The sequence below is a fragment of the Erpetoichthys calabaricus genome, chromosome 6 (assembly GCF_900747795.2).
Source record: "Erpetoichthys calabaricus chromosome 6, fErpCal1.3, whole genome shotgun sequence".
NCBI classification, from domain to species: Eukaryota; Metazoa; Chordata; class Cladistia; order Polypteriformes; family Polypteridae; genus Erpetoichthys; species Erpetoichthys calabaricus.
Window position 1 is genome coordinate 99802678 of NC_041399.2, and position 22384 is coordinate 99825061.

Consider the following 22384-nt stretch of genomic DNA (forward strand, 5'->3'; position numbering starts at 1 on the left):
ACAAAAGGATACCCAACTTGTCCATCACACTTTTCATGACATGCTTGGACAAGCTGGGATTCACTCAAACTGAAAGATGGTAGCTTAAACAGTCAGTCAGTCATTTTTCTAACCCGCTTAGTCCTGAACAGGGTCATGGGGGTCTGCTGGAGCCTATCCCAGCATATGGTGCAAGGCAGGAATATACCCTGGACAGGGCACTAGTCAATTGCAGGGCAAACACACACACACTAGGGCCAATTGAGGATTGACAATTTATCTAACCTTCATATCTTTGGATGGTGGGAAGAAACCAGACCACCTGGAGGAAGCTCACACAGACATGGGGAGAAAATGCAAACTCAACATAGGGAGGACCAGGATGCAAACCCCGGCACTACCACTGCACCACTGTGCTGCCTTAGCTCAAACAGGCTTAAACTTAAATAGAACAAGAATTGTGGCAGGAGGAATGACATGCACCAAGAATCTCTTCAAACTTGCACTTCCAGACCTCAAAATATCTATGCCTCAGCCAAAGTGCAAAGTTTTCCTGAGCACTCGCAGACTTAGATGGAAGAACTTGTTTCATGAAATTGATCTGGTTGACCAGGGTTAACTGGTCAACAATCTTTTAAACACTTCACTCCAGGTAATGGACACAAACTGACTATACAATTACTAATTGCTAGATTTCATATTTTAAGACTTGGTGATTGATGAGGTATTGGAGCTCATGTTTGTTGAAGAACAACATCAGTCTTCATTGTGGGCATTGAAGTCGATATGTTTTGAAGGTGGCGAAGTAGAATGAGACACTGTTCATGACTTTGTGAAACTCTCAGTCTCTACAGAGAAAGATAAATCATTGTTTGGAAATGGCTAGGCACTGCCTTACAACAAGGGTTCTCAAGTTCATTCCTGAGGTATCACTGTGGCTTTAGATTTTCATTCCATGCAGTTGAACAAACCAATGAGTCACCCTTATGCCTTCTTCTTCTTCATCTTCTCCCACTTTTATGTTGGGCTCATGTTTTATACGTTCTGGTGTGATTTTTATGGCCGGATGCCTTTCCTGACACCAATCCTCCCCATTTATTGGGGCTTAGGACCAGCTCCAAAAGTGATGTAATTGTTTAATTAGCTATGCTTTTTCCTCCCTTATTTCGCATTCAGAAAAAAAAAAACTCTAGTGTGTAACAGAAATTCAGAAATTTGCAACACACACACATGCTTGCCACCTTCCTGTATGAATTTAGCAAACACATTTTGTAATTTCTTTGGATTTGCACAAGATAAGACAGATACTGGGATTTAACAGCTTGCTTAATGGAGGCAGAAGTCCAGTTAAAAGGAGACATTGGTTGGAATTAACTCCTGTAGTTATGGTGGTCCACAGGAATGAACTTGAAGGCCACTCAGTTAATCCTTTTTTTGACTAATAGCACACCAATGAACATGATGTCAAAGTTGTGGCTCCACTTTAGATTTCAGTGATATTTGCACCTTCTCATCAGTCTTCTTCTTCTTCTTTCAGCTGCTCCCGTTAGGGGTTGCCACAGCGGATCATCTTCTTCCATATCTTTCTGTCCTCTGTATCTTGCTCTGTTACACCCATCACCTGCATATCCTCTCTCACCACATCCATAAACCTTCGCTTAGGCCTTCCTATTTTCCTCTTCCCTGGCAGCCTCATTCTTAGCATCCTTCTCCCAATATACCCAGCATCTCTCCTCTGCACATGTCCAAACCAACGCAATCTCGCCTCTCTGACTTTGTCTCCCAAACTGTCCAGCTTGAGCTGACCCTCTAATGTACTCATTTCTAATCCTATCCATCCTCGTTACAACCAGTGCAAATCTTAGCATCTTTAACTCTGCTACCTCCAGCTCTGTCTCCTGGTTTCTGGTCAGTGCCACCATCTCCAACCCATATAACATAGCTGGTCTCACTACCGTCCTGTAGACCTTTCCTTTCACTCTTGCTGATACCCGTCTGTAATAAATTACTCCTGACATTCTTCTCCACCCATTCCACCCTACCTGCACTCTCTTTTTCACCTCTCTTCCACAATCCCCATTACTCTGTACTGTTGATGCCAAGTATTTAAACTCATCCACCTTTGCCAACTCTACTCCTTGCATCCTCACCATTCCACTGACCTCCCTCTCATTTACACACATGTATTCTGTCTTGTTCCTACTGACCTTCATTCCTCTCCTCTCTAGAGCATATCTCCACCTCTCCAGGGTCTCCTCAATCTGCTCCCTACTATCGCTACAAATCACAATGTCATCAGCAAACATCATAGTCCATGGGGACTCCTGTCTAATCTCTTTTGTCAACCTGTCCATCACCATTGCAAATAAGAAAGGGCTCAGAGCCGATCCCTGATGTAATCCCACCTCCAATCTGAATACATCCGTCACTCCTACCGCAGACCTCACCACTGTCACACTTCCCTCGTACATATCCTGTACAACTCTTATGTACTTCTCTGCTACTCCCGACTTCCTCATACAATACAACAGCTCATCTCGAGGCATCCTGTCATATGCTTTCTCCAGGTCCACAAAGATGCAATGCAACTCCTTCTGGCCTTCTCTAAACTTCTCCATCAACATCGTCAGAGCAAACATTGCATATGTGGTGCTCTTTCTTGGCATGAAACCATAATGCTGCTCACTAATCATCACCTCACTTCTTAACCTAGCCTCCACTACTCTTTCCCATAACTTCATGCTGTGGCTCATCAGTTTTATGCCCCTGTAGTTACTACAGTCCTGCACATCCCCCTTATTCTTAAATATTGGCACCAGTACACTTCTTCTCCACTCCTCAGGCATCCTCTCACTTTCCAAGATTCCATTAAACAATCTGGTTAAAAACTCCCCTGCCATCTCTCCTAAACTCCTCCATGCTTCCATAGGTATGTCATCTGGACCAACGGCCTTTCCATTTTTCATCCTCTTCATAGCTGTCCTTACTTCCTCCTTGCTAATCTGTTGCACTTCCTGATTCACTATCTCCACATCATCCAGCATCTTCTCTCTCTCTCGTTCTCTTCATTTATCAGCCTCTCAAAGTACTCTTTCCATCTTCTCAACCCACTCTCCTTGCTTGTGAGTACGTTTCCATCTTTATCCTTTATCACCCTAACCTGCTGCACATCTTTCCCAGCTTGGTCCCTCTGTCTAGCCAATCGGTACAGGTCCTTTTCTCCCTCCTTAGTGTCCAACCTTTCATACAACTCATCATACACCTTTTCTTTAGCCTTCGCCACCTCTCTCTTCACCTTGCGCCTTATCTCCTTGTACTTTTGTCTACTTTCTGCATCTCTCTGACTATCCCACTTCTTCTTTGCCATCCTCTTCCTCTGTATACTCTGCTGTATTTCCTCATTCCACCACCAGGTTTCCTTTTCCTCCTCCTCTTTCCAGATCTCACACCAATCACCCTTCTTGCTGTCACTCTTACTACATCTGCTGTACTTTCCCAGCTGTCTGGTTAATCTTCACTGCCACCCAGTGCCTGTCTCACCTCTTCCCTAAACTCAACCTTGCAGTCTTCCTTTTTCAACTTCCACTATTTGATCCTTGGCTCTGCCCTCACTCTCTTCCTCTTCTTGATCTCCAACGTCATCCTAAGACCACCATCCTATGCCGCTTAACTACACTTTCCCCTGCCACCACTTTGCAGTCTTAAATCTCCTTCATATCAACTCTTCTGCATAGGATGTAATCTACCTGTGTGTATCTTCCTCCACTCTTGTACGTAACCCTATGTTCCTCCCTCTTCTTAAAAAATGTTTTCACCACAGCCATGTCCATCCTTTTGGCAAAATCCACTATCCTCTGACCTTCTTCATTCGTCTCCTTGACACCATACCTACCCATCACCTCCTCGTCTCTTCTGTTCCCTTCATCAACATGCCCATTGAAATCTGCTCCAATCACCACTTTCTGTCCCTTGGGTACACTGTTCATCACTTCATCCAACTCACTCCAAAAATCTTCTTTCTCACCCATTGCACACCCAACTTGCGGGGCATATGCACTAACAACATTCATCATCACACCTCCAATTTCCAGCTTCATAATCATTACTCTGCCTGACACTCTTCGCCTCCAAAACACACTTGACATACTGTTCCTTCAGAATAACTTCTACTCCATTTCTCCTCCCATCCACACCATGATAGAACAATTTGAATCCACCTCCAATCCACCTGGCCTTACTCCCCTTCCGTTTAGTCTCTTGCACACACAATATATCAGCCTTCCTTCTCTCCATCATATCGGCTAACTCTCTCCCCTTACCACTCATACTGGCAACATTCAAAGTTCCTACCCTCAGTTCCACTCTCTTTACTTTCCTCCTCTCCTCCTGCCTCCGGACACGCCTCCCCCCTCTTCTTTTCCTTCTTCTTCGGCCAACAGTAGCCCAATTTCCACCAGCACCCTGGCTAACAGTACTGGTGGCGGTTGTTGTTAACCCGGGGCTTGACCGATCCGGTATGGAAATTTGTATCGTTGTCCACATATTGATTTGGTAAAATTTTACACCGGATGCCCTTCCTGATGTAACCCTCCCCATTTATCCAGGATTGGGACCGGCACAAAGAAACACACTGGTTTGTGTATCCCCTGTGGCTGGGTTGCACCTTCTCATCAGTAATTGTCAGTATTTGGACACAATTAAGTTACTTCTCACAAAAAAGTGAAGCGAGAAAGAAAATAGTAAAGAAAGTTAAGCATTTAAAGACAGAGTGAAAATGAGTGGAAGAAAAATCTGCAGGCACAGTGGTACACCAAGAGTGAACTGGAGAACTGCTGCTCTAGAAAAAAAAACTCAGCCATTTAAGGTAAGCTGCAATCATGGCACTACATGGCACCAATGTTGACACAAATGTACTGTAAGTTGAAACTTGTTTAAATTATTAAATAATATCTGGAGAAAACCTGAACTGGATAGCTACTCGATAGCTGGTTACACAGCGATATGCCTGGTGACCTAAGGTGCTCTGTGGCCTCCCTTCAAGCAGTGGAATGTGTTTCATTTAGAGCCACTGCAGGAAACATTACTTCTAACAATTCTTACAAATAAATACATTTGTGAAGTTTTTCAGGTTCTTTATTTCTAACATAGTTCTAGGCTTGGATAAATACAGCTTGCCAATTCTCTTACTTGCATGATCCCTGAGATTGTTGCGGTGTTTAATGTTGATTAGGACATGCAAGTAAGAATTTCACAGTGCTGTGTACTAATGCAAACAATGATCTTATAGACCTATGAAACATACTGTACAGTAAATTAATTCTCAACACTGAATTTTGCTGGTGTTATGGTATGCATGAGAGTGTCCTGTGCAAGCCATTCTAGCACAAATGAGTCATGTAGCAACCATAAACACTGTAACGTTTATTTATTTTTCTCGCTAAAATGATCATCATAGTAGACAATAACAAAAGAATGTAGTATTCATGATTTCAAAAAACCTTTTTATGATTTGTTATTGAAGATTTCTTGTAAACATAGAAACATTTAAGTACCAGTTATCAGTGACAGAACTGAATTATAATCTGCCAATCACCAGTGCCCAGTGTAGCCGCCAGCTGAATGTTTTCTTAGTTTTTTGCATTTTTTATTCATTTTTTTCTTTTGTTTTTGACAAACTCCCATTTTCTTCTAGCATCTAAGAGGTTTCAAATGTCATACCAGTGGGCCTAGGGCACATACATGCTTAAGCATGTGATGAGGATGGAGAATGACAGAACAGTAGTTTGTCACTGATTATTGGCAAGGATGAAACTCGGATGGAGTCAGGAAGTAAAAAGTGGGAAAATTATTTCTACTTTGAAAATAAACTACTGGACAAGCACCCAACATATTAGACAGAAATCTACAGAAGTATAGGGTGGCACAGAGAAATGTCAGATTGTAATTTGTTGTTCTTTTCAAACATATTTTGAATATTTGTTCTCCCTTATTTATCTTTTCTGGTGTCTTCTGTATTTTTGCATGTCTGTTTTTCTGTCTACAATATGCTAATATGTGTGTGCTTGTCTATCACAATGTCTACACAGCTGTGTCTCCCTGAGTTATCCTTTTAATTAGTTGTCCTTTGCCAAGTAACATCTGTGTCCTATTTTGTTTGGTTCCTGGAAGGTGTCCATGAGGCAACCATGTAGCTTTTCAGAAGCTATCTATGCTCTACTAAAGTATGACTGCCCAGACCTCTGAGTATTTCTGCCAGCCCCGATGGCTCCTTTGTTAATGTGCAGTCACTTGTCCAGCAAAGTGAAGTGTGTCTTGTGTTTGCCCAGTTGGCTAACTCTTAAAAAGCTTTGCTTCTGCTTCAGTGTGCAGCTGCTTATTCACAAAGTCTTATGACTATTCCTCTGTTGTGACAACACCAAAAGTAAACTTCTGTAATTCTGTAACCTTAAGACTATAGCTTTGTGACCATAGTTCTTTTGCTTAATGCATAGTTTAGCTATTTTTCTGACAAAAATCTACTCTTGCATAGTGTCTGTTGTGTGCTGATACCATTTATTTCTGGTACTGATGGATGCTTGTCCTCACAGGTGGCGCAGTGGTAGTGCTGCTGCTTTGCAGTAAGGAGACTGTGGAAGATTGTGGGTTCGGTTCCTCCCTGTGTGGATAGCGCTTTGAGTACTAAGAAAAGCGCTATATAAATGTAATTAATTATTATTATTGGTATGCAAGTTTAATTTTATCTACAGGGTTTTTTCCTAAAATATGTTTCATGGCTATCACTAAGCATCTGGATAGCACTTTATATATATAGTCAAATAATGGGGATGCTCCAACCACTGGGGCAAGAAAGAATGTTATCAACCAGGCCATTAAATGTGAATGAAACACAGTTGATTTAAGATAAAATCAACAAAACAGTTCCAGACTAGTCTACCAGGCTTTTTATGATTCCACAAGTTAGTATCAAGTATTTCGAAAAATTGTGCTTTTCTATTTAACTTGCTGTCCCACCCTTTCTAAGCTTGATGCCACAGACAAACAGTACACCGTCTAGAGGGTAGAGGCCATCCTTTGTCTTCAGCCAAAATGTAAACTGCCATCTACTCTTCTGCTTGCTCCTGTTGAGAGACTTTTTTGGGTCAAGTGACTGGAATGGCTAGTCCTCAAGTGATACTCTGTGGACATTCTGCGGCATGTCTTCTTCCCAGATGTTTCCTAAACCAACATGAGAGTGTCCCATCTGTATGAACTTTCAGTCAATACTTTCTCAGTGGTAATAAATCTGCTTTTATAAGTTTTTGTCTAATTAATATAAGAACATACTGTATTTGCTTCAATATGTTGACTGTGATATTTTGTCTTCAACGTTGCTGTTGTGTTTCATGTTAGCTTATGATACTGTCCTTTGTGGCAGGCTAACAGTGCTTGAATCCCTCCTTTATTAATAATAAAAAATATCACAATACAGAAAGATGCACTTAGAGACGCTATTAATCAAACAACAAAATAAGTCATAACCTAAACCTGCATGTTGTTAATTTCTGTTCTCACTGGTATGGACCAAATTTAATCATAGGAGCATAAATGACCTACACCTTATGGTAGAATTGTCTAAAGTTTGGGACCCCATTGAAAGGTCATCGTAAAGTGTACATACTGTGTAGCTATAAAACTGGGCAAACATGAAGTCTGTTCCCGAAAGACTTCTGAAGTATACTGTATGAAGTATGTGGAGGCAGCTGAAGCAAAGGAAGATTTATTACTGCATAAAAACACATTTCTGACTAGGGAAAACACAATGCTAGAGTGGTAAGCTCCCATTAAACATCATGTGTTAGTACATCTGTCATCAGTCTTTTTCCCCGACCTACTTTTAAGTCTTGTGTTCCTTAGAAACAATTTAGTGTTCCACGGCATCCACTCAGGCAAGTCTGATTTTTGTCATCAGCTAAAAATAATATTTATTGAAAGACACATACATTTCAATAATAGCTTAATTTTAAATTATTGTGAAAAATAACATTTGAAAATTGTGCTTTTACAAGGTTAAAGTGAAAATGTGATGGAAAGAAAGAATAATAATTAAACTATTTTGATTCAGTGGGAGTTAAATTCATACTTTTCAAGCAATAATGCTTATTTATAAAGTTTGTACAGCATAACTAAAATTTTTGGTTTTCTTTAAGCTGTGACATAATAATAGTATCAGTTATTAACAATAGTACTGTATATACTAATGTAATAATTTAAAAATTGCTAATCTGCTGATCATAAATTACTATATAGTATAGCTTGTTGATATTTTAACTTGTCAAGCAAAATTTAATAAACACATCAAAACATTAGTACTTTCTAAACACCTCCATACTAATCAATTTTTCAAATTATGTGTTAGAAAACCAAATTAATTCATATGTAATAATTATATTTAATGTTGCTCAAAATATATTTCTAATGTACATGATTTTCAGTGTATTTTTTTGGAGAAAATATGCCATTGGTGAAAGAATATTGTTGTTTATAAAAGATGCCTTAATATTAAGACAGCAAAATTATTCCCTCATTACAAATTAATTTGAATATTATTGTGCTGTGGTTAACACCACTGCCTCAAACCTTAAATGACCTTGCCTTGATTTGAAGCTCCACTGTCTGTGTGGAATCTGATGCTGAAAGAAGAAGAAAGCAGTGTGCCACAGCAGGAAGCTTTGTGCAGGCCCTGGTGGGCCTTAGCCTATTGAATCATTAGCGTGGACCACTCAGTCATTAAAGATTATTGCTCATTTGCTTCTTGCATTTCCTTTCATCCTACACTTACCCAGATCTTTGTAGACACGGAACACACATGAAATGCATGTATTCCAAATAACAATATACTATAATATTTACCCTATACAACTCCAGATCTCACATGCAGATAAGAAGCTGCGGCTTGAGCTGGGGAAGCTTTTTGCCCAAGCTGAGCTCTGTCAAGGCAGGGAATGGGACAGCAGGCTTCGTGCTGCTTGTGCTGATCGACACATTTACAAAACAAAAGACACTGATGGAGAGTTGCAAAGAGATTTAAAGTAGGCTGGGATTACTAGTTTTTTCATAGGCTTCAGGAATTCTAGTGTTAATTTTTGTGTAGTCCATCCCCATCTCCTTGATTTTGGTAGCTCCCTATAGAGCAGCATTTCCCAGCCGGTTTTAATGAGGACCACAGCTGTAGTTGTCAAGAACCTAATTGGATCAAACAATAAGAAATCAAAATTTTCCCTTGAAATGGAGCCAAAATGTTGTGCATACACAAAAAACAAAATGTATATGTTTAAGTAGTAATGATAACAATAGTTTAATTTTCTGAGGAGAAATCATTATAAAAAACACAAGCAAAGAAAAGCATAGAACTGAATTACAATTAGTATAAACAAAACCAACCACCCCAAGACTATAATTTACAATATATTTGAACAGCTTTCTATATGAAATTATTAACTTTCATAAATAGCAAAAATTTGTATTAGTGATCTCTTAGATGCTGATTAGAGGAGATTTTATTTATAATAATAATAGTAATATCAATAAAAATACATTTTATTTATATAGCATCTTTCCCATGGTCAAGGTGCTTCACAGAGTCTCATAAAGAAACAGCAGGTATATGTAACATTGGATACAAATGTTTCCTGAATAGAACACTAAAACAGATACAGGATATACAAAAGCCTTAAACAGAATAAAAGACAATAAGCCAGAGTAAAATACTAAATTCAGTACTAAAAGAAAAGCCTAGCAAAAAACATAATTTATGATATACAGTAACACACATACAAATTATACTGAGCATCTGGGCAGAGAGGAAGACTGAAAGAGATGGCAGATGTCAGGTTAAGTTAAGTTGTTTTTTTTTTGTTTTAAAGAATGAGTGGAGTCAGCTGATCTAATTAATTTAGGAAGGTCATTCCAAAGTCTGGGTGCTATACAGCTAAAGGTCCCATCACCCATAGAGTGCAGGTTAGTGTGGGGTACAACAAGATTGCCAGAATCAGAGGACCTTAGTGGGCAAACAGGAGCACACTGATGAAGAAGGTCACTGATGTAGTCTGGTGTGAGGCCATTTAAAGCTTTGTAGGTTAATAACATAATTTTATATTCAATCCTGTAAGGCACAGGGAGCCAGTGGAGGCAAAGCTGGATGGGTTTTATGCGCTTGCTGTTGCTGGTCCGTGTTAGGACTCTTGCAGCAGAGTTTTGAATCAGCTAGAGTGATATAAGATTAGAAGCAGCACCTGCCAGTAGGGAGTTATTATAATCAATGCGTGATGTGATAAAAGCATAGACAAGTTTCTCAGCATTAGAAAAGGACAGGAATGAGTGAACACAGGATATGTTACGGAGGTGAAAGTAAGAAAGTTTCTTAATGTGGTCTGTGTGGGTGGAATAGGAAAGGGAAGAATCAAAAATGATATCAAGATTCCTTGCAACAGAAGAAGATGTGATGCAATCACTGTCAAGATTGACTGAGAAGGAGTTCATTTTCTTAAGTTGTGCTTTAGTGCCAATTTGCAGGAGTTCAGTTTTGTTGCAATTTAATGTTAAAGAGTTCTGCTCCATCCAGGTTTTAATTTCACTGAGGCAAGTTGTGAGCTGAGAAAGCCATGATGAAATATCACCTTTAACACTGAAAGAGAGTTGAGTATCATCTGCTAAAAAATGATAACCCAGTCCATTGCTACGAATAATATGGCCAAGGGGAAGCATATAGATACAGAGGAGCAATTATTTGTGCTCTTTAGCGCCATTGTGCACCTGTTTTCAATTACTAGTTGAAAGCACTGAATTAAATATCGTGACCTGATTGGTAACCCAATAATTCTTTGGACACTTCCATTGTCCTGTAACATACTGGAGCTTGTGCTAAACAACATTTTCAGCTGAGGAGAGTCAAAGGTGGAAAACACTTGTTAAACAGACATGTACAGCACCTTAAATTTGATCAAATCCATTCTCCCATTTTCAACAATAAAGCTAAACAAGCTTAATAATAATCTCTCTACAGAATCTCTCTTAGTTTAATTACAGTTGTTATGCTTGAATACTATTGCATTTATCATTGATACAACTTGTCAACTACTCATGTGGAAAAAACTTCTACTACTACTACTACTACAACTACTACTAGTATATACTGCAGAGGTTTACCTACTGTACCATGCCAACTTTAGTTTGCCAACAAAATTTTGTATAACAAATTAATACAGGCATTGTAACTTAGTTTCATTCGACACTTCCCACCACTGCTTATCTCTTGATCCTGATCTTTCTTCCTGTCATCATTTGAACCTTCACCACCATCTTTATTCATAGCTCTAAATTCAAAAGTGCTGTAGGTGTGTGAAGACTTTAAACCCCTTCTTAGCGTAACTTTCAAGGGGCAGCCCCACATTTGCCACATAGACAGTATGTTAGCTCTCTCTCTAGTAGTTCCTGGTGTTTCTCTATTCCTAATCTTTATTTTCTTTTAAAGTACTGTGTCTTTAACGCAGCTCCCTAGTTACTAGTTTTATAAGCGGAATAGCATGCATACATGAACTTTGTGGGATTACACTAAGTGGCTAGGAGGTTTCATTAGCCATTTCTTCCATGGCTTCACTGTGTCTATTACAGGAGGTTTGGATATTCAAACAAAAAGTCCCACCAGTTCCTGGGAAACCAATAAACTGAACTACCCAAGAGATGACTAATTCTTACTGGTAGTTATGTTTATTGTCTTTTGTCATTGTGTTCTGTTATTGTCTGATTTTGGTATTTCACTATCATAACACTGCATACTTTACAATAATAATAATATATTTCATTTATAGAGTACCTTTCCCATGCCCAAGGTGCTTTACTGATCTATGTATAGGATTCTGTCATTAGAAAAGAAGAAAAAGAAAAAATACACACCTTGCTAGTTATGGCTTTTATAATCAACATTTTAAATGAGAACAAGGAAATTAAAATAGCATTATAAAGCTATTTTTGTGTTGTTTGTTCCCTCAAACAAGCCATTTGACAATGGATCTTGCTGGCTGTGCTGTAAAAGTCTCAACTCTAATCAAAGAGGATCAATTCTGTTTTCTTCCCAGACTGCAACCAGCATGTCATGAAAGTTAAAGACATTGATCTTTAAAGTTCTGAATTCTTCCAACTCCTTTAAAGATTTCAGATGTATTTGTCTGGTAAACTGTGGATCACCTGTCCACAACTTGCTCTCTTTGAGTTTCTAAGTAACTGTATAGTACTGTACTGTTGTAAAAGGCAGTCTCCTGTCACTTTCTCATAATATATCTGACTGGTGTCCACATTTGCTCATCTTTTTCTTCAGTCACTTTTCTGTGTTTTTAAGGACTTTATATATTGCCTTATAGTAATAGAGTGCTGCAAACAATGCTGATTTGCTCATTTGGCTCACTTAAACTGTTAGGAAAATTTGTTGTACCAGAATTTTAATAGAGGAAGTATATGTCTTATTATTATTATTTAATGAGATTTTATTGATTCTATTGGGCTGACTGCCTAAATGACTAAATTGCCCCAATGAACTAATGCCTGCACTTTCAGTAAGGGTGTGTGTGTCTAGCACTCATAACTATTTTGAGCTTGTGTTGTGAAAATCACTATGCTCTTCATTCAGAGATAATTTCCAAGTGTCCCACATCTTTCTTTTTTCAACAGTCCCCAAGGTTTCTATTGTTGCACAGCAGTTGTAGGCTTATACGTGCAAATACGGACACACATTAAGCGACTGCTCTTCCTAAGATTATGAGGGCATGTGTGTTAGAGCTAGGGTGTCTGTAGATCAGGGCTCCTTTTAGGCTTACTCATAGCATATTGAACAAAGTGAAGGAGCTTGACAAAGATCAGTCCACAAGTTTAAATGTTATGCATTTTCTACTTCAACTTAAGAGAACCTCACCACCCATAAAGCAAAGGCTTAGAATCAGGTATGATGCCTTATCAGGTGACAGACATGAGTGGGATGGACCAAGGCATACTAGATCTTCACAAAGGAGATGGGCTTTTTGAGATGTGGATCAGTGCTGCAGAGGCTTGCCGCGAAAGCAAATCCGAGCCCACAGCAGTTTGCTACAAGCACCTGTCGTCGATGGGTGATGCAAGGAACATTATAAATGCATCAAACGGTATTACAGTACTTTGCCACGACCCTTCCTGATTGCTGTGTCTGCGTATAGGATAGTGGTAGATTCATGCTACGATAAATAACTGTGCTGTTCCTGTTTCAAGTGGAAAAAAGCTGGTTTTGCTAAAGTATTGAGACTCAGCCTCGTGTTTTGGGGTGCAAGACAGAGGACTCACATGTCAATTTATATATGTGATCTACAAGAGATGTCCAGAACTACTCTGCAATCTCTGGAAGATCCTGTGAGTGATCTGGCAGAGAGGGAGAGTGGCCAATCAGTGCAGAGGAATTATGGATTCCCAAGGAAGAGAACTCAAAGAGCATTGAGCAGTTCCATACCATCTCATTGCTGAGTGTAGCAGGCAAGATCTTCTTTAGAATCTTGCTCCGGCATCTAATATAATTTCTCCTCCAAAATGACTACAATGATACATCCATACAGAAGGGTGGATTCCAGATGTACCAGGCTGCCTAGAACACACTGGAGTTGTCACACAGCTCATCCACAAAGCTCATAGAGAAAGGGGAGACCTGGTCGTATTGTGGTTGGACCTGAACAATGCCTATGGGTCCATACGCCACAGCCTGGTCAAGATTGCCCTGCAAAGACATCATGTGCTCAACAACATAAGAGACCTTATCCTGGGTTATTACAATAATTTCAGGCTAAGATTCACTTCCAGATTCCTGACATCATATTGACATAGACTAAAGAAGGGGATAATAACAGGATGTACCATTTCAGTTACCCTGTTTACCCTAGCCATGAATATGATTGTCAGATCCACAGACATGGAATGCAAAGGCCCCATGACAAAATCAGGTGTGCAGTAGTGGTGTAGCTAGAGTTCATGTCACTCGGGGCGGGGTGGTGCTTCAATTTGTCACCCTCTAACATATCTGAATTTGTTTGCCTGTTTAAATAGAAAATTAAATGACATATAGAGAAAAATTAAGATAGATTTTGCATAGATTAATTCAAATATAGAGAAACAGCAATAATTTTTCACATATAATTATTTATAAGCAACTAGACAAGAATATAGTACAGATGCACTGATAAGCCGTGCTCTAATTATTCATTTAATATAATTACGCTGCGAAAATCAGAACCAGTGTTGTTTACAAGTGATATGTGGGGATGTTTTCTGTGCAGAGCAAGAATGCATTCGGATTGATAACAAAACTAAACTATAAATTGTGAATTAGTTGTTTATCTTCCTAGAATTTTTTATCGGTGTAATGTTTGTTTATTTTTGTTATTGCCTCATAAATTTCAACTTCTGTGTCTGATGCCATCACAGAAGGACAGTCTGAAAATTATTTTTGAAGCATTTGTGGATAAAAATCAGAGAATTTTACTTTTTTTACCATCACCACAACATCAGCCCCCAGCGCAAGATGGATCGTCCAAGGCCTAGAGAAACTTATGAAATAAGCAAGGATGAGCTTCAAACCAAGCAAGTCTAGGTCACTGGTGCTGAAGAAGGGTCAAGTGGTGGATAACTTCTGTTTTGTACAATCTACTGACATCATACCATCCATCTACTGAGGAAAGTATTTGATACCAGCCTCAAAGACTTCATTTCCATCAAAATGACTACTAAGGACCTGGAAGAGAGGCTTATGAAGGTAGACAATCAGGTCTACCAAGATGATTTAGGGCCTGGGTTTAACAACAGGTTATCCTACCCAGGATCCTGTGGCTGCTGCTGGTTATGAGATTTCTTTACCAACAGTCAAGTTCATGGAAAAGAGGATTAGCCACTACCAGCAGAGTTGGCTTAGTCTTCCGTGCAGCCTTAGCAGCTCGTCACTTTATGGCAGCAGTAATGCCCTGCAGCTGCCCTTTAGTGGACTGAAAGAGGACTTTATGGTGTTACGCACAAGCGAGGCACTTACTTAAAGATACTCGCAGGACTCCAAAATAGGCACTGAAGGTATTGAAGTGAGAACAGGGAAGAAGTGGAAAGCAGCTGAGGCATTATAGGTGGCAGAATCTTGGCTGAGACAAAGGCAGCCGGTGGGGAATGTGGCCATAAGCTGAGCTGGACTTGGCTACTTCTGCAAGACCCAAGGTGCCCAGGGAAAAGACAGACACCATCTTGTCCAGGAGGAAATTTGAGCAGACATGGGGGAAGAAAAATAGGCAGAGGAGCATAGACAAATTAGGAATCAGCACAGCAGAGAAAGGCAATATGGAATGACATCCTGCAAGCAGACTACTACCATGTATGCTTTCTGATTCAGGCTGTGTATGATGGCCTACCGAGTCCTGCGAACCTCCACATCTGGGGCAAGAGCAAGTTACCATCTTGTGCTCTTTGCTCGGGAAGAGGATCTCTCAAGCACATTCTCAGAAGCTGCCCAAAAGCAATTGCGGAAGGATGTTATCGTTGGTACCATGACCAAATGCTGAGAACAGTTGCAGAGAGAGTTGCTGTTGCCATAACCACCAGCAAACATCATCAACCTAAGCAGTCCATCACCTTCATTAAGGCAGGTGAGAAGTATACCACACAACCCAGATCTGCAGCGGACCTCCTCAACTCAGCTGGGCAGGCAGTTAAGGTTTCCAGAGCACATTGTTGCAACATCGCTCCATCCAGACAAGGCCATTTTCTCTAAGACCACTAAACAAGTGACCATGATAGAAATCACTGTATCCTGGGAGAAGTAATTGGATGAAGCACAGGAGAGGAAATGTGCGAAGTACCAGGAGCTAGTAAAAACAATGCAGGAGGCAGGGTTGGAAGACTGGCTGTGAGCCTGGAGCTTTAAATATTCTCATACAATCAATTCATATTGGCAATTAAATACTGCTTAAATGTAGATATAGTTGCACTTACAGTTTTCAATCATTTTAAATCATTAATTGTAATATAGCTTTTTTTGCTGTGTTTTTTCCTTCAGTGTACCAGCAAAACATTTATAATTCTTGAGGTGTAGTTATAAATATGGATTATCATTTTAATAATGCAGTACTTGTTTCTTATCAAAACCTACATTGTATGACACGTAAAAACAAATAATAAGCACAGTATAAATCTTTAAAAAAAACACAAATGTATCATATGTTCATAAGATCTTTATCAAGAAGATGAGAAGGCTAATATGCTTAACAAGTTTAAAAGTAAAAGACAAATTTTGCTGTACAAAATGTTTAAATTTGATGCAAACACAGTTTCTGTCACATCTGAGAAGTTATATGTTTTAGTGAAAAAATGACTGTCCTGAAATTGCTGAAAAATGTTCTCAGGTGACAAGGGGTTGAGCTAATAAGCCTGTTGTTTACTAAGCAGTAATTTCAAATTCTTCCTTATCTTTTCTTTTTCCAATTAAAAACAACATTTTCTATATACCCCATCATTCCAGGCGAAGGAATTTAAAACAGGGAGAGATAAAGTCCACTGAACAACCAAGACAGCTGAAAAAACTCTGACCCATTAGACACAGTTTTTAAACTAACAGTAACAATAGTGGAACACAATCCAAGATGGCAGAGTAGGGAGAGGAAAGGGAAGGAGAGGAACTGGATAAAAACATTCAAGATACATTTAACAACAGATTTAAACATGAGGGGACCTTGATGACAGCCCAAAAAAATTACTGTTGATGGCCTGTGCCTTCTGGGCACCCATAGGACTGGAAGCAAACAGCTCATCTTGGCAGCATTGTGGACAGAGACTATGGGAACCCTGCTTTTTCCCTAAACCTAACCCTAAACTGCTGTACTTAACACAAGCTCACAGTCGAAACTCAAACATCTCTGTTTTAATTAAAGGACAAAATAAAATGGTTTGAATTCATTAAAGTTGCTTTTCTTGCCATTTGTGTAATTGCACAGGACAGTGTCTTCGATATCTTTTTCTCAGTTTATTACTCGACTTTCTTTAACGTAAAGGCTAATGTCAAAATCGTCTCTCACTCTCTGGTAAAACTTGCATTAACTTTCTGCTCTTTGTTTATATTACATAAGTTTGCTACAAAAAAGAAAAATACCTTCCATAAAGGGGCACTGCAACTAATTTACCACAAAGCGTATAAAAGTTGGTAAGCTTCTCATTAAATTTATCACTGAAGAAAATCAGTTTCTTTTGACAGTATTATTAGTAAGTAAATGTAAACTAGCAATGTGCAAGTATTTAAGAGTCACAAAGCAACAAAAAGTAAACCTCTGTACCAGGTATTCACAGGACATGCACTGAGACAGACAGTATCCAGCACTGATAAATGATGCAAAGTCCTGCTTGAACGCTGGCTCTTGGTGCTCACAATCTTGACTTTCAAATGTCAATAGAATCATATGACATCATATTATCGAATGAAAGTTAGATGGCACTAGGTCAAAATGGATAATGTACATTTCAATTGTTTTCTTTTGTTTGTTCAAATGGGCTTCAAAATGTTTTTGAGATTCATGGAGAAAAAACATATAATTTTTCAAGGACTGCAACCAAAGAGCTGGGCTAGGTATCTAAATAAATGACACTTTTCAATGACTGCACTAATTGGTTTGAACTAAAATACTGATTAGAAAGAAAACATGGTCAACCAGTACTTCATCAGAATTTTGACTGTTAAACTGCAGAAAATAATCAAAATGATAAGATTTTATGACAGGTGTAACTTCACAAAACTGCCTGACCTATAAACTTTCTAACAGAATATTTGCCAGCTACCATTGCATGCATATTATTAAAGTTTATTAAAGTAATTATTAATTAATAAGTTCTTATGATATCTAATATAGTTGTATGAATGCCTGAAGCTAGATATACGTAATTATGTATGATTTACGTAATTAGAATTGCAAAAGAAATGCAAACTTTAATACGTATCAAAAGACTATGTCTAAAGAATCACTTAAAATTAAAAAAAATAAAGAAAGTTAATGAATAAAATTATAACTGACCAAAAACTGTATCCAGATTACAACAGACTTATTTATCCTGTGCACTGATAAAATGAACAGGCTTAGCATTTATGATCTTCTTCATAAGCATTTGATGAAAAAAACAGAACTTGTTATCTTTTATCAGATGCAGCACATTTCCCAGAAGTCTTAGCAAAGCTGCACCTTGCTGGATGACTGTCCAAGCTGTCACCACAGGGAATGCCTAGCCATACTGAATTACAAACACATAGTTATTCTTTCGGCGTCTAATTTTCCTTTGAGGCCAAACATCCAAGTACTGACTGAAGCTCAGCTTCAGAGATATGACAAGATTAGACTGTGAGGTGGTCCAGCTGCAGGCTAATATGACTCAATATGAAAAGATGATTTATCTATGCATTTTTTGAGGACCTCTCATTAATCATTTATACTCTTCACTCATTTTTTTATTGTACTCTTCCATACTATGTACATTTTCCTTTTGAGCCCCTCTTGTTATGTTTTCTTTTTTTAATAAAAAGTATTTATACTTCTTGATTTCTTGCCTTTATTAAGTTTACCTAAAGGTGTAAGGCATGTTTATTTTTATGTTACACATTTTCAGCCTGCCTGCTCAGTTTTTTCATAAGCCTTACTCTATTAATAGACAAATTCTACTTCATCTCTGTGTGACATGTCAGTTTAAAACACTGCAATAATATATCAGCCTTGCTTCAATCACTAAATAGATTCGCTGAAGATGTAACTGTTGATTGTGGAGTAATCTATTCAAATACACTAACGTATGTAAAGTATCATGGTTGTCATGAGCCATTCATATTCCAATTATTAAAATGTAAATTTAAAAAGAAAGAATTATTAAAATGCTCAAGAAGGAATTAACATAACAAAATGCCTTAATAAGCTATAATCAAGAGATAGTGTATGTCTTGATTAACTAAAGTTTTTAACATTTGTTTTGAAAATACTGTGACTTAATAAAAGGAAGCAACAGCTAGCTATAGATAGAACTGTCAGTCTGGTTGCAGACCATATAATATTGCAGTAAGGAAAAGGGGGTCTTTACTCAGGGTTTTTTTTAAAGCATAATGAATCAAGTTGTTTTTCATTTTAAATAATTGTTTACCTAATCATTATCAAGTGTGGCTTATTATCACATACATTTTTCTATTACTGTGTTGGCAGGTAGAGTTAGTTTGGTGACTTTTGTGTTTACTTGCACCCTGGCCTATGTATGGGGTTGTGCAGGCACTGGTGTCACTAATATGTGCTTTTCTGACTAGTATTACTGCTTTAATATCTCAGCGAACCTCAGATGAGCAAAAGAGAATGAAACAGCTTACAAGGAAGGTACTAATTAGAAGTAAGTAATCAAGTGTTAAAGTGTGAAGAAAGGAGACTGAAGAAAAATAACTGAAAGATGATTGTTGTTGAAGCATCTACAGTGGGACACTATTTTAAAATAAGCTCATCCATGAGTGAATGCACCTGTTACTGTTGTACCAGAGACAAGACCCTTCAGTTCAATGTGTGAGTACATTTCTGTTAGCTTTTAAAGACTGAGCTTAACTGCTGATAATAATAACAACAGCAACATTTATTTATATAGCACATTTTCATAAAAACAATGTAGTTCAAAGTGCTTTACATGATGTCTAAGAAAAAGTTACAGGAAATGAAAAACAAATAAAATTAGGCAATACTATTAAAGCATAAGTAACAAGGAAAGAAAAAAAACAAAACAATGAATCTAAACAATCTTGAAAATCAATAAATATCGAGTAGAAGAATAGCGTCCTTATATACAGTGTCATGATGTAAGGCTCTAAGGATGAGTCCGGTGATAAGGTCAGACAGAAAAAAAAAACAAAAAAAACTCCAGTTAGACTGGAGAAAATAAAAACAAAATCTACAGGGGTACCACGGCCAAAAGAAAGTTTGAAGGCCAAATGGAAAGAATTGGCTTCTCTTTTCTTTATGGGACAGTTGGGGTAGGGGACTTTGGGAAAAGATTTCATCGTATAAGACCAGAATGTGAGCATTCCATGCACATACAAGTCACAAAACATGCGGCATGCTGTTTTGTTTTCCTCTAACCTACACAAAGTGATGTAACGTGATATACTGGGTCAGAGTAAGAAACACAGATAAGGAATAAATATAAGGAATAAAGTCATTTAAATATAAAAAAATGAACATGGAGAAACCGTAAAAGAAACTTTCATAGACATCCCAGGTAAACATTTAATTTTTATTAATAACTGTCCAATCATTCTTTAAAATTATAATTAAACTACATGCACACAATAAATATATTGGTACGGACAGTGTTTAAAAAGTAAATGCATGCACAGACATTGACATATTTGTTGGTACCCTTACAGCTCATTGAAAAAGTGCTGTATACCTCCTGAAAAATGATTAAATAAAAAGCAATTGTCCCATGTAGAGTTGCATGCCTTTGATATCCATCCATCCATCCATTTTCCAACCCGCTGAATCCGAACACAGGGTCACGGGGGTCCGCTGGAGCCAATCCCAGCCAACACAGGGCACAAGGCAGGAAACAATCCCGGGCAGGGTGCCAACCCACCGCAGTGCCTTTGATATGCCATCGAGTAAAGTAAAGCAAATGTGAAAAGAGGTCAAGTATTGCTTATACTACAAAGATGTTCTAAAATGGCCTGGACACATTTGTTGGACTCCTTAGAAAAGATCATTAAAAATTGGATTAGAGCAATTTTTCAAACTAGCTGTTGTCTTTAATTTGGATCACATTTGTCTCCAAATTGAAAATCATTCATTCAGCCTATTTAAATGGAGAAAAGCAGTCACTCAGCCGTTTGGTATCATCATGTGTCCCACACTGAACATGGACCAGAGAAAGCCAAGTTATTTGAGGAGATCAGAAAAAAATATATAGAAAAGATGTTAAAGGCAAAGGCTGTAAGATCATCTCCAAGCAGCTGATGTTTCTGGGACAGCTGCAAATATTATTCAGGAGTTTAAGGTTAATGGGACCATAGCCAACCTCCCTGGATGAGACCGCAAAAGAAAAATCAATCCCAGAATGGGCTGAAGGATAGTGAGAATGGTAGTAAAAAAAGTCAAGAACAAATTCCAAAGAGATATCAGCAGAACTCCAAGGTCAAGGTCCATCAGTATCTGATTGCATCATCTGTCACTTTTTGAGTGACAGTAGGCTCAATGGAAGTAGACCAAGGAGGACTCCACTGTTGAAAGAAAAAAATTTTAAAAATCCAGAATGGAATTTGCTAAAATGAATATTGACAAACCACAATTCTTCTGCGAGAATGTCGTTTGGACAGAGCTTTTTGGCAGGTCACATCAGCTTTATGTCCACAGATGAAAAAATTAAGTTTCAAAGAAAAGAACACCATACCTACTCTGAAATATGGAGGAGGCTAGTATATGTTTTGGGACTGCTTTGCTGCGTCTGGCATAGGGTGTCTTGAGTCTGTGCAAGGAAGAATGAAATCTCAAGATATTCTGCAGTGAAACGTACTGTCTAGTGTCAGAAAGCTCTGACTCAGTCACAAGTCATAGATTCTTCAACAGGTTAATGACTCAAAACACAGGAATGTCTAAAACCAAAATACTGGACTATTCTAAAGTGACCTTTTATGAGCTCTAATATGAATCCTTTCGTACATCTATGGAAAAAACTGAAACATGAAGTCTTGAGAAGGCACCCTTCAAACTTGACACAGCTGGAGCAGTTTGCTCAGAAAAAGTAGGCCAAACTACCTGTTGACAAGTGCTGAAGTCTCACTGAGAGCTATAGGAATTGCTTATTTTCAATGATTGCCTCTAAAGGTTGTGCAACAAAATATTAGATTAAGGCTATCATCATTTTTGTCCATGCCATTTTCATTTGTGTTACTATTTGAAATATTTTGCTGAATCAAAACTCTAAAGCAAAGTCTGATTTTTGTTAAATATGAAATAAATAATGATGGCTGCCAATCACTTTTATCAGTTTCAGGTTATTTCAGAGACAAATTTGTCCACATCTGTATATGACAGTGTTAAAATTAAAATACAGTTGTGAACTAGACAGAAAAAAAATACTGGAGCCTACATTTTAAAGGAAAGAACCATGAATGCAAGCCAGGCAGTTTCTGCATAAGAGTAACATCAGCCTTTCAGTTAAGGCTGACATTGAGTTCCTCTGTCTGTAAAATAGGTATACACATTGATGTAACACACCAACTTCTCCACATGTTTCATGCTTAACCAAGAAATTAATTATTTAGTTACACCTGGGAGGGAGCCAGGGTCTAGTCCTGGCCAAATGTTAGTCGTGCCTTGATCATGGA